The sequence below is a fragment of the Thermobia domestica genome, chromosome 12, assembly GCF_964235325.1.
Source record: "Thermobia domestica chromosome 12, izTheDome1.hap1.1, whole genome shotgun sequence".
In the NCBI taxonomy this organism is placed as follows: Eukaryota; Metazoa; Arthropoda; class Insecta; order Zygentoma; family Lepismatidae; genus Thermobia; species Thermobia domestica.
Genome location: NC_137465.1, coordinates 102,719,917 through 102,739,267, shown reverse-complemented (window position 1 = coordinate 102,739,267; position 19,351 = coordinate 102,719,917). Strand labels below are relative to the sequence as shown.

General features: G+C 35.8%; 1 protein-coding gene across 7 annotated transcripts in view; it reads left to right on the top strand.

Annotated features, from left to right (window-relative positions):
* Positions 1-355: 355 nt before the first annotated feature.
* LOC145666559 (DENN domain-containing protein Crag-like) overlaps positions 356-19,351 on the top strand; it is a 252,916-nt gene continuing 233,920 nt past the window's right edge. The window contains exon 1 of one of the 7 annotated variants that reach the window (XM_081733899.1): positions 356-848. The gene's annotated coding sequence lies outside the window, so the exon portion shown is untranslated. Of the gene's footprint in view, positions 849-16,697; positions 16,771-19,351 lie in introns of those variants that run through there. The other 6 variants (XM_081733900.1, XM_081733897.1, XM_081733896.1 and 3 more) reach the window with 6 other exon arrangements.

Below are 19,351 nucleotides of genomic sequence, written 5' to 3'. Positions count from 1 at the left end.
GCCTTGACCCTTTCGTTTCTTTGGAATAGGGATGTGTTCACGCAAAACCGTCGTATAAACCTCAATATAGTTTATTATGTTACCGTTTTCATTATTATAGTTTATATACATATGTACTTAGAATTATCAATAATAATAATAATCTATCAAGAGAACACGATTATTTGCTCCCCTGAAGATGAAAAAGTCCATTATTTGTACCAAACAGTGTTTCTTTTCTTACTTTTTAAAAAAGAAAAAAAAAAACAAATCAACAATTTAACTAAATCACAACATATTTGAAATATAATCATTTGCACATTGAGAGCTACTTTACTTAAAAAAAAAAGAAAAAAAAGAAAGAAAGAAAGAAATCTATTACAAGAAAATACTTCCACTCCGATAGTCAAGTTTCATCATTCCGTTTCCTCAGTTCCTTGTCTATATAGTGTTGTAATGACCTTGCATGTATCCAACATGGCCAGATTGGTCCATAGTGAATCTGGTTGAATGTTTTGATGATTCGAGTGAGTGACAAGTGGTGCTGCACAGTGAGCATATAAGAAATATTTGTGATGTGTGTTTAACGAAAACGCAAAACATAAGAGTATATTAAGAAATGTTTATTTTTGACCCTTATATTCTTCGCTAAACTCAATGCCAAATATAGCTTAGAAGGCCACACCAAGTACATGGAGCGGAAGAATTATAGACGAAACTTTTATTTTACGGGATAAAATTATTCCTAATGGAAAGTTCAAGTGAGTGAAATCTTTATAGGAAGTAGAAGTAAAATATTTAAGGGCCATATGTGAATGTTAGACTGTTTAAAGAAGAAAAGCTACGGCAAATATAATAAGGCGTAGAAAGTAAGTATACTTGTTATGAAACAGTTATATAAATGTTAACTATTTAAAGAATGATATAGCGTTATGATGAACGAAAATATACGGTACAATATCAATGGTAAATAATAGATTATCTTTGCATTTTTAGAAAAAAAAAAAGTTTTTCAAGGCTCTTTTGGAAATGTTTACTGATTCAGGGTAAAGTGGCAAATAGCCTGTCTTGGTTATCTACAAGTCCTACATTATATCCATTTGTCTGAAGCTGTAGTGAAGTAATATATGTATAATTCAAGGTACATAGTTTCGTTTCAGGAACTTCATCAGTGGGTGGCATACTAGTATAAGTACGGGATTTATATTTCAATCCTTTGTACATTATGATTAGACCTAAAGTTGCAAAATACAGTTTTTATTACAAACTCCTACCCTGCTTGCTAGAACATGTAATGAGTTTATTTAGAGGTTACATTGTTTAGGAATTTCCTGGTAATTGTATCGCGAAATATGAATAAGGAGGTTCACTCGAGCAGACTTCTACCAAATTGATTTATAGGTAGTAGATTTATAGATTTATAAAATACAATGTAAAGCATTTTTGTGAATGTGAATATAAGCATTACTGTCAGTGCACAGCATATTGAAGTGAATTTTGAATGATAGTAAAAGTATTGTATATGTAAGTGTGCTTTTCCACTATTCTCGTTTATGCGTAACTGATGCACCTCCTCGCTATTGTCCGGACCCCTCCTGCTCTGACTTGGTTAAATACCATTCACACGTTAGTGGTTACCATAAGTTTGTTCGTGTTTTATGCACTGTAGTTTTTATGCCATACGTGCACACTGTATTTATACTGAGTCCTTCTGAAGTCCATCTGCAAATAGCAATGGACCTCTTCATTTAGTGCGTGCACTGCTAAAAGTGCATTTATTCCAAAGTTGGTCGTCTGCCTAGTTTTTGGAAAAAAGCGTAATAATTGTTTCCTTTGTGTTCCGGTTTAATATTTAATTCAAATTGTTTTGCCGAGCGAGTGTTAGCGAGTGAAGGCGGGTTAGAGCCCCGCAGGGCACGTTCTGTCTTTATTACAGCTAAATGGGAAAGGGGACCTGTGTTCTAGAATCTTGCCGTCATGTTGGTTATGTTACCGTTACATTGACAAGTATTACTTTCTCCACGTTTCTTTACAGTTATTTGTTTACTGCATATTCAACAATTTATTTTTATATTTATTAAGTTATGACTTTTATTTACTTTAATAGATTTTCCTGATTATCACCAGCCATGTTTACAAAACAAATGCTTATTACATTTCTATAATCCTACCATGAAGTAACCTTGCACCAAGTAGTTCCCTCCGCCTGCCAAATAATTCCATGTTTAGAACCGTTTATATAAGGAAATAAACGTAACTTTCACTCTCCTTATACATTGTCAAGCTCACAAACAAGGAAATTATTCATTTCTTCCCGGTAAATTTTCAAACTTTTGCTCTAAACTGACGATCAATTTTGGAACTTACCCCGCTGAAAGAGATGCTAAGCTCCAAATGTAAGAAATGTGTCAAAATTTGGTAGAACAGTCTGTTCGAGTGATGCCAAATCAGATTAATAATCTGGTGGCCACTACATAATGACTAAACAGTTGGCACTCATAGTCTTAACTTATATCGCCATGGCTAATGAGAAAAGGAAGCACCAAAAAATTGATATAAACACGGAATTGTAATATAATACATTAGCATAAGTTAAGGAACTGTGCATTTCACAAAGAAAGAGTAAACTTCGGTAGATGGTGGCTATCAGTAAAATAAAGTATAAATAAGCTATCGAAAGAAAGAGGAAAATAAATGAACGAAATAATTGCAAGTATCACAACAACGAACAACCAATAAAGAAGTAAACGGTATGTGATGTAGTAATACTTGCAATTAAGAAATAATTATATATATACACATCGGTACCTTAAATAAAGAAACTGTACGTTTTCGTGGATAATGATTTCAGTCATGTAGCTACGATCTTTTAACTTATCGATCTCTGACGCAAAATAGTATTCAGTGGCTCCTTGGGGGCCGCGGTGGCTCAGTGCTAGAGCGTTCATCTCTGTTGCATGGGATTCCTGGTTCAATCACAGCTCGCGCCAAGTGAACTTTGTGGTTTGTGGTGGACGAACACTGCGTGCGTGGGTTTTCTCGGGGTGCTCCCATTTTCTCCCTCTTTTTTCCACTCCATCGTTTCATTCACTTCTCATCATCACCATCTCCTTTAGCCTGGTATCCTTCCGAGATATACGTGAGACGTAAAACTCAGATTTAATTTCATTTGATTTTTTTCAGTTGCCCCTTCCCCCTCCAAAGGAACAAAAAGAAAAGTTTTAGGAAACATTAAGTCAGTACTCACTAACTCATCGTGGTCAAATATACAATTGACCGCCCGACCATCTCAGATTTCTATAACATTTGGTGTATAGCATGCTGAATTCACTAAATGTAATTGTATATACAAAACTGTATATGTACACCCCTAAACTCGTATATTACACTGCAAAATTAATATTCCTTACTGAGCTCCTTCGTGGCTAAGCGGTTAGCGTACGCGCCTTTGACGTGGAAGACCCGGACTCGATTCCCGGGGGAGCTCACGTGGTTCGGACTCCACGTTGATCATTAAGTCCACGTCTCATATAACTTTGCTGCTGAACAGGATGTTAAACTGAAAAGAATCAAATCAAAATATTCCTTATTATTAGAAAGAAGAAAATACATTTTAGGAACTGTCGACTTTTGTGCAATTAAAGAATAACTTGTGAAGGACTTCTTTTCTTGCGAAATGTTATCTCAATTAGTTCCAGAGCGGCTGACTAATATATTGAGCCCTTGCAAGAAGTGCGCTGGAATTGTGGCACTCCAATAGGTTAATTTTTGGGCTATTTTTAGTGGCAGTTCAAACGCAATCCCTGCAGCTTTCTTAATTCCACGGAAAGACAACCAATACGTACTCATAGAACGACAAATATTTTATGGCACCATTTTTATTTTATGACCAATAATACATACAAAACTTTATATTTCCAAATGAAACTATATACATTAATGGGTAATTTCAAAAAAGTGTGGGTGGCAACTGCCCCTCATGGGTAACCGCCCATGACTCCAACAATAAAACTATTTATTTTACATTGGAAAATATTTATGTCGTATAAGACATTTTGAAACATTTATTTTATAAAACACGAATTATATATCTTTGTTTTAAATTGATATATTTGGTGTTCATATTTGGCCAACGTCACTGAGGCTGCTGGGATGATTCAATCTACATTTGTTCGTTCATCTGCCTGTACCACACACACTACAGGGTATCACTTTTGGTCTTTTAAGTTTATATTTTCAGGGTACAACCACGAGACACACTAAATTTCCTGTATAGATTTTGACGGCATACCAACGTAAAATTTCAAAATGGCGGCCATTCTTTTTTCAAAATAGATATCCACGCTACAAAGTGCAATTTTGGCCTTTTTAAGTTGACATGTTCAGAGTAGAAGCACGAGACACACTGTATATACTTTGGCAGCGATCCAACGTACAATTTCAAAATGGCGGCAGTTTTTTCAAAACTGCAGTGAATAGAAGATTGTTGTGACAAGTTGTGACAATGATAATCTTGAAGTATAAATCACATTTTAACACTTTTAACCCAAAAACATCGAAATATTTCGAAAAATCCAATTAACCCCCCCCCCCCAAAAAAAAAAAACACATGGGCCCAGGTGGGTTGGGCTTTTTCAAAAAATCCCGGGCTTTTAAAACCCTGTTGTTTTTTTAAATCAATTCAGAAAACTAAAAAATAAAATTAAAAGCTGATGCTTTAAGTATTTTTCCTGCTAGCGAAATACGTTGTATGTTTGGCTGCAGACACGCTACAACAAATAAGATCAGCATCAAGTGAACAAACAGTTTTTAAATTATATTTTCCGGATTTTGCCAATATTTCCGAACAAAAGATTTTTTCTAATGGGTTCAAAATTTCCGGAAATTTTCACAGCACAACGAAGATACTTATCTCCATAAAATATACAGGGTGTCCGAGAAGTCCTTCCCTGATCACAGAAATTGATAACTCAGGCTAGAAATAAGATAGAAATATGAAACTGGTGTTGAATTGTTTACAAACTATAAAAGTTTTTGTCTGTGTTAGGTTTGTTCTGTTTTACCAAGTCTCAATTTTTTTTTGTTTTAGGTTTGTAGTACGTAAGTAAGAAGCCATGCCAACCAACCAGGAGAAGGCACAGTGTGTCCTGTTGTACCATGAGACACGATCACCAACCACGGTGCAGAGACAGTTCCATACAACATTTGGGAGGACTCCACCTGGTGTCAAGAGCATTAAAGCCTGGTATGAGAAGTTCAAGAACACAGGGTCGGTTGCTAACCTTCCGAGGTCTGGTCGACCAAGAACCTCAGCAGACACGTTGGAGGCTGTGCGGCAGTCTTTTCTGAGAAGTCCTAAGAAATCGGTGCGCAGGGCCTCACGTGAATTACAGATGCCAAAAAGCTCTATCCATGACATTTTACACAAACGTTTATTGTTTCCTGCTTACAAAGTGCAACTCGTTCAGGCCTTGTTGCCCGACGACGGTACACGTCGATATGACTTTGCGGTCGAAATGCTATCACGTATTGAGGACGATAATGGTTATCTCAGACGAATTGCCTTTTCCGACGAAGCGACATTCTTTGTCAGTGGAGTAGTGAATCGCCATAATGTACGCATTTGGGGTTCAGAACCCCCCAGGGAGGTCAGGGAGTTCACCAGAGGCAGTCCAAAGATGAATGTTTGGTGCGCGTTATTGCACGATCGGATTATCGGGCCATTCTTCTTCGCTGAGGATACCATCACATCTGCAGTGTACCTGGATATGTTGCAGCTGTATGCTGTTTCTCAGCTGCTTCAGTATCGCCCCGATGTCGTTTTTCAGCAAGACGGTGCACCATCTCATTGGGGTTTGGACGTCCGTGCCTATCTCGATAGGACATTTCCTGGGCGATGGATTGGTCGTGATGGACCAACAGCTTGGCCTCCACGCTCTCCTGACATAACCCCATTAGACTTCTTTTTATGGGGTTATGTCAAGGATGAGGTCTACCGAACACGTGTACCAGATCTTGAAACCCTGCAGCAACGAATAACCACAGTCGTTGTATCGATCCCTCCAATGATGTTGGCTAATGTGTGGATGGAAATTGAATATCGGCCTAGATGTGCTACGTGCTATCAAGGGTGCTCATGGGGAAGTGTACTGATGTGACCAAAACTTTTATAGTTTGTAAACAATTCAACACCAGTTTCATATTTCTGTCTTATTTCTAGCCTCAGTTATCAATTTCTGTAATCAGGGAAGGACTTCTCGGACACCCTGTATATTTGATTTTAACAAACTGGTATTAACTAAAACTATTCTGGTCCTGTTATTTTAACACTTCCCTGCCATAAAACGGCAACTTTATAAGATTACTTAAGATAATTTAAATGCGCCTATATTAATTAATCTAACTATAATTATATTTGAGGATCTTTTGTAGCCGTAACTCCATTCTATCACGGTGCTAACTTTAAAGGAGTGGTACAAATAGATTTGTTGCCACAAAATTTCCCTATTCTAATACAAGAAACATAACTACTCAATGATTTTCATTTTAAAAGCATAATGTAGTAAAATATTAGAAAATTTCATTTTTTCCCAATTTTTCCGTTTTTTCCAAGCTCGGGGAAAAAAGGTATAGTGTGTCCGCTATCCTCTTATACAGTTTCTGTCCGATGCCGACACACAGTAGGTGGTGGAAGATGTCACCAGACTCAGTATGAGGGCTTATTTATGGCTGGTCAAAGGGAAGTCATTGAGGGTGACAGTTCACTTGTTGCCACATTTTACTTTTCGTGTTCTTTCTAGAATTCTTTTAAAAGAACAGGCGGTTGCAGAACTTCTAATATGTATAGAAAAGCGTTTTATAGATTTGGCTTTTTGCGTAACAAGCTGCGAAACATTTAAATTTGCACACCAATTCATACTTTTGTATAGCACTTATAGATATAATAATAATAATAATAATAATAATATTATTAATAATAATAATAATAATAATAATAATAATAATAATAATAATAATAATAATAATAATAATAAATGCTTTAATTCTACGTCCCTCCAGATGGTTAATTAAGCGTAATTTATTGTTATGATGTACACATTGCATTAATGTTGCCCACGCTACGGGATGCATCTTTTTAAATTCGTGACAAGATAATAAACTTGACAATTCATGTTTCGTATTCGAGAGTAGAATCGAGACGACACGAGAAATTTTATGTGTTTCGTGAGTAACATTAGTTAAGTCTTAGTTCTCAAATACTTTTTGTGATACAAGATAGTTTAAAAACTAAATTGATAAAGTGATTGTACGAACACAATAAAGAACAATATTTAAAGAAATGTAGGCTATTAAGTAATAAATATACTCTAATGTTAAATATGTTGAGTTGATTTTAGTTTAGCGTCCCGTTCAGCAGCGAGGCTATATGAGACGTGGACCTACTGATTAACGGGGAATCCGAACCACAGGAGCTCCCGCCGGGAATCGAACCCGGGTCTCCCACGCCAAAGGCGCGTACGCTAACCGCTTAGGCACGAGGGAGCTCAATGTTAAATATGGTGAATGTTGTTATGCCATTATCTTCGTGGACCTTTCGTTACGCTCAAGGATTCTGATAACTTTTAGGTGAAATTAAGAAAATTATCAGACAATAAATTTTAAAACGAGATGAGAAAATTTTTGAGACGAGGAAAGCTTTTTCTATAATAGAAACGGAAGAAACTTTATATCTCGTCCTCTTCTTGTCGCGTGAACAGCACTATAGAAACCTCGCTACCCGCGTGGACTAGTGGTGCCCTCCCCGCTGGTCTAGTGGCTAGCACGCGCGCCTTTGGTGTACGCGGTCCCGGGTTCGATTCCCTCTGGGAGAGCCTTTGGAATTTTAACTGTCTTTGATGTTTCTATGTTCATTTCCCTGTCGTTCTAGGTTAATAGAAAAACGAGTTAGTAAGTAAAAAAGTAAAAATCTAAAGTAAGAAGTAGCCACGTCCGGTGAATCAGTTAACTTCTTTTAAGAAAAAAAAATGCTAGCACACTTGACTTCGATTCGCATCATCCCTGATTCGATTCCCGGTGGAGGTGCAGTTGAACGACCAAAGTCTGATTCCACTATAATTAGTAAGTCTACGTCTTCTTTAGCCTAGTAGGCATAATCGTGGGACGTTAAACGAAACCGTGAACAGTACTATATTAGACGCATTTATTATTATTATATTCCTTCTGTATTGCATGCTAGAATTCAGCGTTTACCAAAATTTGAGACAATCAGTAGTTACCATTAATATAACCCTTAATATTCTATTGCTATAGTATTCAATCAGTGTTCAAAGGTGATTTTTATGCTTGTAGTATAATATTTCTCTGCTTTCGCTGCAAAAATGTTTACTATATGTGAATTACGATCCCTGTTGAAACAGTGTGCATTTTAAATTAATTGCTTAAATTTTCTTGCATACACTATCGAAAGAAAAGAAAGGGAGAAAGCTATTTCTTAGTGTAATGATGAGTTGTGCTATTGTAAGCACCTAAAAAGCACCTATAAAAAGACCTAAAAATATCTTTAATAAGTGCCTAAAATGAGACGGCACCTTATGTTTAAAAGGGATCTGAACCATTACTCGATCTGAATTCGAGACAAGAAGTACACAAAAAAGTTAAATGAAAATAAAAACTAGTGAATGGGTTTGCTGGGTCTGTTTTATGTACAAGCAGGCACATAGCCAGGATTTCGTAATAGGGGGAAGGGGCTTCGAAGGAAGGGGTCCGGACCCCCCGGACCCAACCCTTAACTACGAGCCTGTGCACAAGTGATTCATGGAACTAGGTTCACGTTTGAGTTTCGGTGCTATAAGGGACACTAAACTCCAATCAACCAAAAGTGATTCGTTAGTACCTGTCAAGTTGTGTTAGAAACTACAGGAAAGCAAATGTTAGTAAGTCCGAGTTTGGCGTTCTTTTTCGAGGCTGAGGCAATATGGGACGTGGAATCCGAACTGCGGTAATGCATTCAAGTTGTAAGGCACGCACTGGCAATGAAGCCGGGACCCGCATGCTCCAAAGGTGCTAGCGCAAGGCACTAGACCAGAGAGGAAAGCTGGAAAGAAAATGCTGTATATATATATATATATATATATATATATATATAAGGGCGGATCCAAGAAGGGGGGCAAAGGGGCTATAGCCCCCCCCCTTGACGCTCAGGTTTACACTGCATAAAATGGGCTTCAATTCTGCTTTACACTGGATAAAACGGCAAATTATTGTTTAGCCCCTCCCTTGATCATATCCTGGATCCGCCACTGTATATATATATATATATATATATATATATATATATATATATATATATATATATATATATATATATATATAATAAACCTCTATAACCACAACTTTTAAATAGTGCTCTAATAAATCAATATCCTATTAGATAATATGTTACTACCCAAAAAGAAAATCGAACATATGTTACTAGAAACTAAAATATCAATTTGAATAAGACTTACTTCATGTCACGTCATCGTCTTCACTGTCTGATTCTCTAACACAAATAATAAATTGTTCTGAATTCTGATCATGATTAAAATAACTTTCTTCTATTTTCTGAATATGACGAACACAGTTCTCCCATAAGTTGCTGTCTATCTTCTGAACACATTCTCGTAATAACTGACACACACTTGCACTAAGGGAAGGGGAAGTGTTGTTTTTTCTCACATCTGTCTTCAACCGTGCCCAAACCAACTCTATCGGATTGAGGCAACAATGGTAGGGTGGCAAACGAAGAACTTCGTGACCATGCTCGTGTGCTATACTATCAATAACAAACTCTTTCTCTATATTAGAGTTTTTTATTGCCTCTATTAATACAGCTTTAATAGGAAGGGGTTGTGGAATAGGAATATTGTGCCTATTCATGAAATCTACTATGTCCGAAATTTTCGTTGACATTGTGGGTATACGGCGTTTAAGTCGTGAATGATAGCTTGCATTGTCCAATACTATCACGCATTTCATATCAGTTGGTAAGTTCTTTATGAGGCAGTTCTCGAACCAATTCTCAAAAACCTGAGCATTCATGTCATCATGAGAATCTGCCTTTGAATCGCCGATATTTCTTGCAGAAAGAAACAAACAATTCGGAACCCATCCATCTGTACTCCCTGCGTGTAAAATCATGATGCGCTTCCCTCTGGATACAGGAGCTTTGGGAGCGCAAGAGCAAGAACCATCATCCCAACCTCTTTTCACCACATCGTGTGTGTCGAACCAAGTTTCATCTACATAAACAATTTTGCAACCACTGTTCCTAAGCTGATAGAGTCGCGACAAAAATCTAAACCTCCAGGCAACTATTCTAGCCGACTCCATAATAATTCGCCTCTTGTTTAAAGTACGGAACTTAAAACCCAATTTCTGCAATAACACACTTAAAGTAGTTCTTCGATATGGGAAGTGACCATCCTTTCGAAGTTCGGATAAAATTTCATTCAAAGTGGGGCTTCTACCTTCACTGTAAAAATAATAAATTTTGCGCCTAACCATGTCACAAATGAAATTGTCGATTTTTGACAGTTTTCTTCTTTTATTACTCGATTTCTGTGGAGTTTTGGGACCTCGATGCACTATCGTTCGAACTGTATGTCGATGAAGGTCTAGAATTTTTGCGGTTTCAGTGATTGCTCCCCTCCCTAATTTATTTTTTGTGACATAATTGAAAGTATTGCACACAAGTTTTTGCGACTGTTTGCAAAGAGTTCCTGTTTGCTTTTTCACTTTCCTCGGAGTATCTTCGGCACGACTTGGTCCCGGATTGACTTTGAGGCTGTTAACACTACCGTCGTCTTCACTGTCACTAGAATTAGAACCAACACAAGCGCTACGGTTCAAATCACAGTCATCAGCTACATCGACATCGCCATTATTCAAAACAACACCATCTTCAGCATTATTGTCGCCATTGAAATCTTGGCTCTGTTCCCACGGCCTCCACATGCTGAAGATCACAGGAAAGTTTGATCGAAGAAAATCAGCGATAGTTTTAAAAACCTTGGTAAAAATTAGCAGTCTGATCTCGCACTACGCTTTACTAAAACTGAATGACTAGCCCAAAATTTACTTCGGATATTGGCAGATAAAAGTTTCTTCCGGCTATGCCTGGGAATGTGTAAATATGTTACGGTCGTGTTTTTCTATTCATTCATCTTTTTAGTAAGCGATTTAAAAAAAAAATCTAACAGTGAAAAAAAGGAAGAAAAGAAAGTTCTTAATTTTATGAGGCGTGAAAAGTTAGCAAGTTTAATAGAGGACCCTTTTTTCCCTCGAAGTTAGGTCAAATGAGTTTTCAAAATTGTTTCTTCTATGTATAAAACGGGGTGCAACGTTTTTATCTAAAGGGTGTCTTACTTGCAGTAAAGTTATATATATATATACATCGTTATAACCGAGGATTGCCTAGGGAAGATTTTTGACGCGAATCCAAGAAAGAAAAAAGTGTGTTTTGAAACGGATTAAAAATATTGACAAAAAAAAGGAGGGAAGGAAAATAGCCACTGACCATCAGATGCAGTACACCCTGCCTGACAATTTGGAAAGACATATGGCAACATCGTAGAACACATTGACGAATGGGTTTTGCCAGCGGGAGCGTTGTCTGTTGGTGTTATTTGACTGCTGTTTTGTGGTTTCGGTGGGAAAGGGACAGAGCCTTTGAGATTCTGAAGCTGTACACGAGGAAAGCGGACAGACTTTAAAAGACTGCTTTTTTTACCCAAAATTTCCTTCTTTTTTTTTCTTTCTTTCAGGCCTTTACAACACTATATGCGATAGAATTTGTTGTATGAAATGCAATGTGTACAGCTCTTATAGTGAATTGAGTTTCATGTTCTGTACTTTAACAAGTAGTGAAACGCTTAAGGTTTCTCTGACAGAGACAAAAGAATAAAACTCCGTGTGTCAGTAAGTGCGTGCGCGCTAGCCACTAGACCAACAGGGATCTTACATTGAAAATTATATTTTGCTATCAGCGGTGTTGTTCTTTTTCAGAAGGATTTTTCATCGCTTATATTTAAATAAAAATAAAAAGGAGAAATCCTTTTAGTGTATGTGTCAAATCTTTGCTTAAGGTTGGCCAGTATTCGAACATATATTGTCTCTGTTCAAACATAACTCTCTCACTTGTAAGAAAAGTAAAAGTTTATTGAATGACGATAAACTTTTAATAATTTATTGAAAATGTACTAAACATTATTCGCATCTATATTCAAAACTGGCATTAAGTGCCTACTAGTAATAATGAGTAAATGCGAAATAACATAGAATTGCTTTGTGCCTTTGACTGGTTCTTAAATTGAAGAAAGGTAGTAAACTCTACATATAAAGAGTATTAGATTCATATTATGCAAAACGATAAATGGTGTCAAGTGTCATTTTTTTCTTAATATAGAAATGTACACGCCCAAACGACCAGGGCCGGCTTTAGTTGGTGCAGGGCCCGATTGGAAACATTTTGCGGGGCCCCAGGTTTACAAGTACTTTGCATCAAAGTCTGTAGAACCTATATTTATTTATATGTATTGCACTCATTTGCTGGTCTAGTGGTAATACGCACTTCCCTTTATAACGTTTTTCCATCTGCAATGTTCCGGTGAAAACACACACCCTGATCATTGCCTATAGTAACTAATTTTTCAGAGAAATAACTCAAATAGAAATACAGACAGTGAATGATATTAACCTCCTCAGTGGATTTGTACAGTACACTGTACATCGAACTTAGATATGCTTTAGATGCACTTATTGATTTAGTTGAGATAAAATTACAATTATTGGTTATCAACATTTATTTTGAACCCTTAAGACACTTTATAATGAAAATTTTAAAGATATATACATCTACACATATTTTTCATAATGTACACTATAATGTATATTTTCCCTGTAGCATTTGTATATAGTACACATAAAATGACCAATTTCAGAACACTGTACTAGATTTTCGAGTATGAAAAAGTGTACTATAGAAAGGTCTCTTGTGTTATTACGTACCATAAGAAATCACTTTTGGTGGAATTCACAGAAACAATTTCTTTTTTGGTTTAGACACAAATGTACTTGGTATTTTTGACAAAGAAAGTGAGACCTGAATTTTCCGTATGACTGATATTTGCAACGGGTTGGTTCATCCTAACTATCATGAGTAGAAGGATGGTCTACTTTCTCCACTTTTACACTTCGTCAGTGAACTTTGTGGTGAACAAACACCGTGTACCGATTTCCTCACGGTTCTCCCGTTTCATCCCACTTTTTCATTCAACCATTTCTTCCATTTCTCATCATCACCGTCTCCTTTATTCTAGCCGGCATAATCGTCGGACGTACAACTGAAAGATTTTTTTTTTCCATTTTTTACCTGCGTTGCAACCAGAATCCAACAAAAAATACACTGCATGGAGTAGAACTTCTGTAGGTAAAATATATAGTATACTGTACATGGTTTTTCTCACCTACGTTTTAACGCAAATAAGAATAATATGAGTGTTATTTGGCATATAACATTCAAAATCAGTCTTCTGCAATATACAAACGAGCAATTGTTTATTTTGATCATCCCTGTTTACTCAATAGAAACACAGTTTTAAAACACAAGGAAAGCACAATTTTCAGAAAGCACAGACAGTGCCAGATTAGTAGTTCAATGATTAACCAACAACAAGTAGCAACACTGTCTATGCACAATCTTCAATAAACACCGAACACTAATTAAATGAGCACAAATGCATTTGAGTGACTGTTGGGCGGTTTTCATTGTTAAAACAGATAGTTGAAAACTATGCACAGTATACTGTACATTTTCCATCAATGGATGTTAAAGAAAAGAAAGAAAGAAAAAAAAAAAAAGAACGTAAATTGGCCACGGAGGAGGTTAAAATACATATTTCACCCTTCTGCCTCGTAATGTTTCAGGAAGGTTCTGTACCAGTATTTCAAAGTTTCTTCTCTTACAAGTGAACCTATCGATGTCGAAATCTAGTTTCTTAGCCAAACTTGACAGAGAAGTCTTGAATATCAAGAAACGAGCGTAAGCAAAATTTAAAGTGCTTCTGTCCATAAAGACGGCAGCAGTGGCCAAAATCATGATTGATCAGAATAAGCCATAACAATATATTTCAAGTTTGACAGTTTCATTTTATTTGTAAAACAGGTAAAGGGATGAAAAAATCACATTAACCGATACCGGGAGGAGTAGACATCTATTTGAGGGTATGCTTATCATGACCGCCATCTTGAAGTCGGTCATCTATCGTGCTCGATTTTTTTTTAAATAGGAAGGGGGTCATGTAATATATCAAATTGGGCTAGAATTTTACGATAAATACAATGGTAAAGTTTATATTTGTTATATTTGCTTAAGTTTATATTTGTAAGACAATGAATGCACATTGATATGAATTCGTTGGTTCAAAGATTTCTTAACAGCTGTATCTTTTTGAAAAGAATGCAAATCAGGGAAACCTAATTTACACTATAAAAGCATCGTATGTAGCTACTTATGAAAGGTATAATCAGCTTGAAATCGTTATCGACAGTAGACAAAATGAAATGGTGATGAGTCGATCACAAATCTTAAGGAACTGATGGAAAATGGATGACATATTTTTCATCGGATTATTTGAGTTAGAAGATAAAGCTTCATAAGCAGCCACCTATTCAGTACGCATTAGTGTACATTCCGTTTTCCTGACTTGCTATAAAAAAAAAAAAAAAAAAAAAAAAGTTGTCTTAGGTTTTGTATTTTAATATAGCTATAATAAAAGAAAGAATATGCAAAGAAATCACACTGAGGCTGATTTATTTGATATCACCTCGGCATTCACGGTAGTATCACATGATATAATTAGTGAGAACACCAAGAACTTTTACTTAGTGGGGTGTTCAAAATAAAGGCGGATGTGCACTCAGAATAATGATATACATATTTACACAAACTCAAAGAAAACAGTATTTTTATGCCAGGGTTGTGTGTAAGGAAATATTTGGGAGTATTAGGGGTGTTGAGGGTGTGCAGAATTTTCCCTGGGCATAATATCTATTTTTGTAGCAGAAGTTGTAAACTTAAAAAATAAATAAATAAACTATTGCAGCACAAAATTCAGAAAATATTTACGTATGATCTTAAACTTAATACAAACTATTCACTTACTTGCTAGGGAGAGGCCATACCCTCTCTTGTGGAGTCCATGGATGCACCTGTATTGCAATAATGTTGTGTGTATTTGACAATTGAAAGTAGCAGGGCCATCTTAACGGTACCACAGCCGCTTGGTCGGGGGCCCTGCAAAATTGGGGTCCCCGCGAGCAGAATGGCATGTATTAATTACACTATTAGGAGCAAAATTTAGTCATAGAGACCACACATGTATTTGCTCTGAGGCCTAATATGCTTCTAAAACGGCACTGGAGAGTAGATTAGACTGGACCTTAGAGTGGCACTAGAGCGGGGCCCGATTTGGGAGCAATCGGTCCAATCGGCTTAAGGCCGGCCCTGTAAACGACAATGTTCGGACTCAAGTACAGTGAAACCTGTCTATGTTGGCCATCATCGGTTCCATTGAAAAGTGGCCAACTTAGACAGGTGCAAACTCACAGAAATATGTGTGATTGGTGTATTTTTAGAATGGATTTCTAATATTACTTGATTGTAAAATTTTAATAAGCAATGACAGAACAACTACTTTTAAATAATGTGTAATCATAACGTATACAGTAGTAGAAAAATATACTACAATATGTTTACTATACAGTATCAGAAATCGTTGTTTTGCATTCTGTAGAGTAAGAAACTTTCATCTGAACTGATTAAACAGTAACAAATGTTTTATGGTTGTTCAGTCTAGACGTATTTCTTTTATTATTTTTGGCACGTATTTTTTTTACATTCTAATTTTGTAGTTCTTGTATAGTGTCGTCTACCTCTTGTTAATGAGCTACAAACATTTCCTTGGAACAAAAGATATTTTGAGAAAATCTTAAGGGAATTCATATCTCAGAACCTCCGCTACATTTTGACGAGTCGTGAGGTGCCAATAATTGACAATTGAGATACTTGAACCTCGAGAATTTTCCGTAATTACTGAAGCTCCCCACTCATGAAAGGAGCCGATATAACTAATCGTTTTACGAAAACAAACAGTGTAAACAAATACGTACAACCATTTCCTGAATTCTTGTTCGTGCTTTTTCTTATTCAAATCTTCCTTCACCATCCCTCTAGTGTTCCGGCCATTGATCTCCAAGAATAAATCGTGGGAATTCATGCTTCTTTGTCTCCAGTCACAAATACAGAATATCTGCCTCTCATATGTGAATACGAAAAAGTTAGGCAAAGATGAGCTGGAGACCAAATTGACAGTGTATAGTGCTGAAAGTATAGTATATAGATGCTATTCATTCGATTCTAGAATGTACGTAGTTTCTTGTGTGTTAATTTATAACAAGTTGAGATTTAAAAGAAATATAGTTTTTATTTTCTAATCTTTCACAAGAACAAGATAAGTTATTTACTTTCGATTATCTTTGTGTACATATTTGTACATACTGGATTCGTCACGTATCGATAAGTAGATACTTAACCCTTCTGAAATTTGTGTGAAGAACTTGGGAAGTTCCTTTCGTGCCGTGCATAGTTTTCTACGGAACAAAGTCAGAAATATATTAGTATGCTGTGATCTAACTGACTAATGTACGAGGAAAAAAATACTGTAAGCTAGTTTAAGACTGATGAAATACAGGGTAAAGTATTTTCGGAAAAGCATTTTTATCGATTGGTTGATTTAAATAATGTACATATAGTGATAGGTGGAGCTTGATTTAAGATATGAGAAAGGTATATGAACACACACATAAGTTCAATCAACATATATATATATATATATATATATATATATATATATATTCAATTGTTTGTGTTCCTCTAAAATGATTATAGAGCGGTAATAGTAGATTTATGAAAATGTTCAGTAGTTGTCCCAATAATGTGCTTCTGACTAATATAGAGGAATTGCTAAGTGAGATCTGGAGTGGTTTTTCAGTAATAACGTTTTTAGACACTGACACATGTTACTCATATATAACATTTTACGGTTTGTATTTTTGTTCTGTTACTGTCTGCAATTGAACTGATGAAAGTGTGTAATCTATCTAGTAGTATCGTTTATCTAGTGACTAGCGCGTGTGCTTTTAGTGCAAGAGATCTCGGGTTCGATTCGTAGAAGAACATCAAACTCACTATAGTGGCTCAGATCAAACTTCAAACTAAATTTTGTAGTTACTGCTGACAAACGACGTAAGTACAATCAGTCAATAACTCTCATCATACAAAGTTCGCAGTAGTTTTTTTTTTTTTTTTTTTTTTTTTTTATAAATATTTACGATCCTCTGCCTTAAAAAGTCTCTGTTTCCATGACTAATTACCAGGGTTGGCAAAAACAATGGTTTTTATTGAAAAAAACAAAAAAAAAAAAAATTTTTTTAAACCAGGTTATTTTGGTTTAAATAATTTGCTCTTGTGTATTTATATCACATATGGACAGAAGTAAGCTTGTTTCGCCGTAGTGTTAGTATGCAACAACCAGGTTATGCTGGAAGGGGCCACATAAGCTTAAAGCGGGATCCAAACCGCTTCTTGGCTTACATCCAAGAGAAATTGTCCTCCATTTGAACTCGAAACCGGGACTAATTGGCCACAAATGCGATACGTCTGTCGACTTACGAAGGACTCCTGATAAAAATACGTTGACTGATCTTTACATATTTGTTAATATAATCTTCAAGACTCATTAGTACAGAAGGACAAAAATATAAACAATTGCACAAGTGGATCCATTATACAGAATTATAAATGGACAATTTTAAAGTACTACAGAGTACAGAAGAACTAATTTAGTCCAAGTCAGTTCATTACGACTTTTATTAGTCCAAGTTAAAGAAATATAACGACTTACTTTGCATATCAGTAAGAAAAGTGAATAAAGATACGAATTATTTGAGTCCACTTTGGCTCTGACCCATTTATACATAAATAGTTACCAAAGATTCTTGTTATTTCAATAATTGCCTCTCCTAGGGTTTGTATGACTCCCTCCCCCAAAAAAGTACGGCATTTCGATGTATTTTATCAATAGTAAACATTATTAAAACGAAACAATATATAATTTTCCTTTAGTTGCATAACAATAATAACAAACTATAAAAAAGTCACAAAAGAAACATTCATAAAGTTACATAAAAAAGGTTCTTTTGTAATATAATCTCTTTGAGTAAAGAATGGGGAATGTAGGTCTGAATATAGTACGAATAATATATGGGAGTGAAATGTGATAACCTACAAATGTGTGTTCATCAAGATTTTACGAATAGTTACACTTTTACGGACATTTTTCGTGTTTTGGTTTAAACCAGTTTTTTTTTTTTTTTTTGAAAAAAAAAAAAAAAAAACAGTTGGTTTAAACCAGCCAACCCTGCTAATTACCATTTAGAAAATATTATATCGATTGTCAGAGGCTTAGGAATAAAATGAATTCAGTGATATAATATTTCACAGACTTCTCATAAACAAAGGAGATGACTTTAATTCGCAAATAGTTGACACTTATTTGATAGGTTGAAAGTAGCGAAGTATGTGTGTAATCAAAAAAGCTGTTTGTCTAGCATAACATTGCATTTTAGTTAGCATGGATCGAACTCGATCGTGCCTTCTTGATCACTGAGCTATCGTAGTGTCAGGAGAGGCTTTTGGTTCGTCTTTGTATGCACATATTTAATTTTGTCAACAGCAAGTGAAATATATATTATGTACTTTTTGTAGTGTGCACATTTCGTCTGCACATTCAATTTGAGCACTCGCATATCAGACAGTGACGATAGGCAATCATAATGTAAACATAAGTTATCAGCAGATGACGATTGACACTTGTGAAGCAGCAGAAATACGAGAGTAATTTATTTTAGAGAATTGATGACTAATGCACACGTGGATTGAACGTTATGCTCTATAGATCTGTTATCTTTCTGTTAGGTATGGTTTAGTTTTTCCTTAAAAAAAGCATTTAAAAAATAGTTTAATTATCCTTACGCCTCTTTCAAGACACGACTAGCCGAAAAGGGGAAATAGTTAATTTTAACTACCTAACTCGTGAAGTACGGTCCCTATAAAAGCAGTTTCACGAACTCGGCACAAAAACGTGATCTGCTCTGTCCAATAAATCATGCTTGAGAAACGTGTGAATATTGGGGCAATGTGGTTGTAATGTTTCAGAAAGTAAATAAAATGAGATAGTAGCTTTAAAACTGTTCATTATTGGTATTCTGTTAA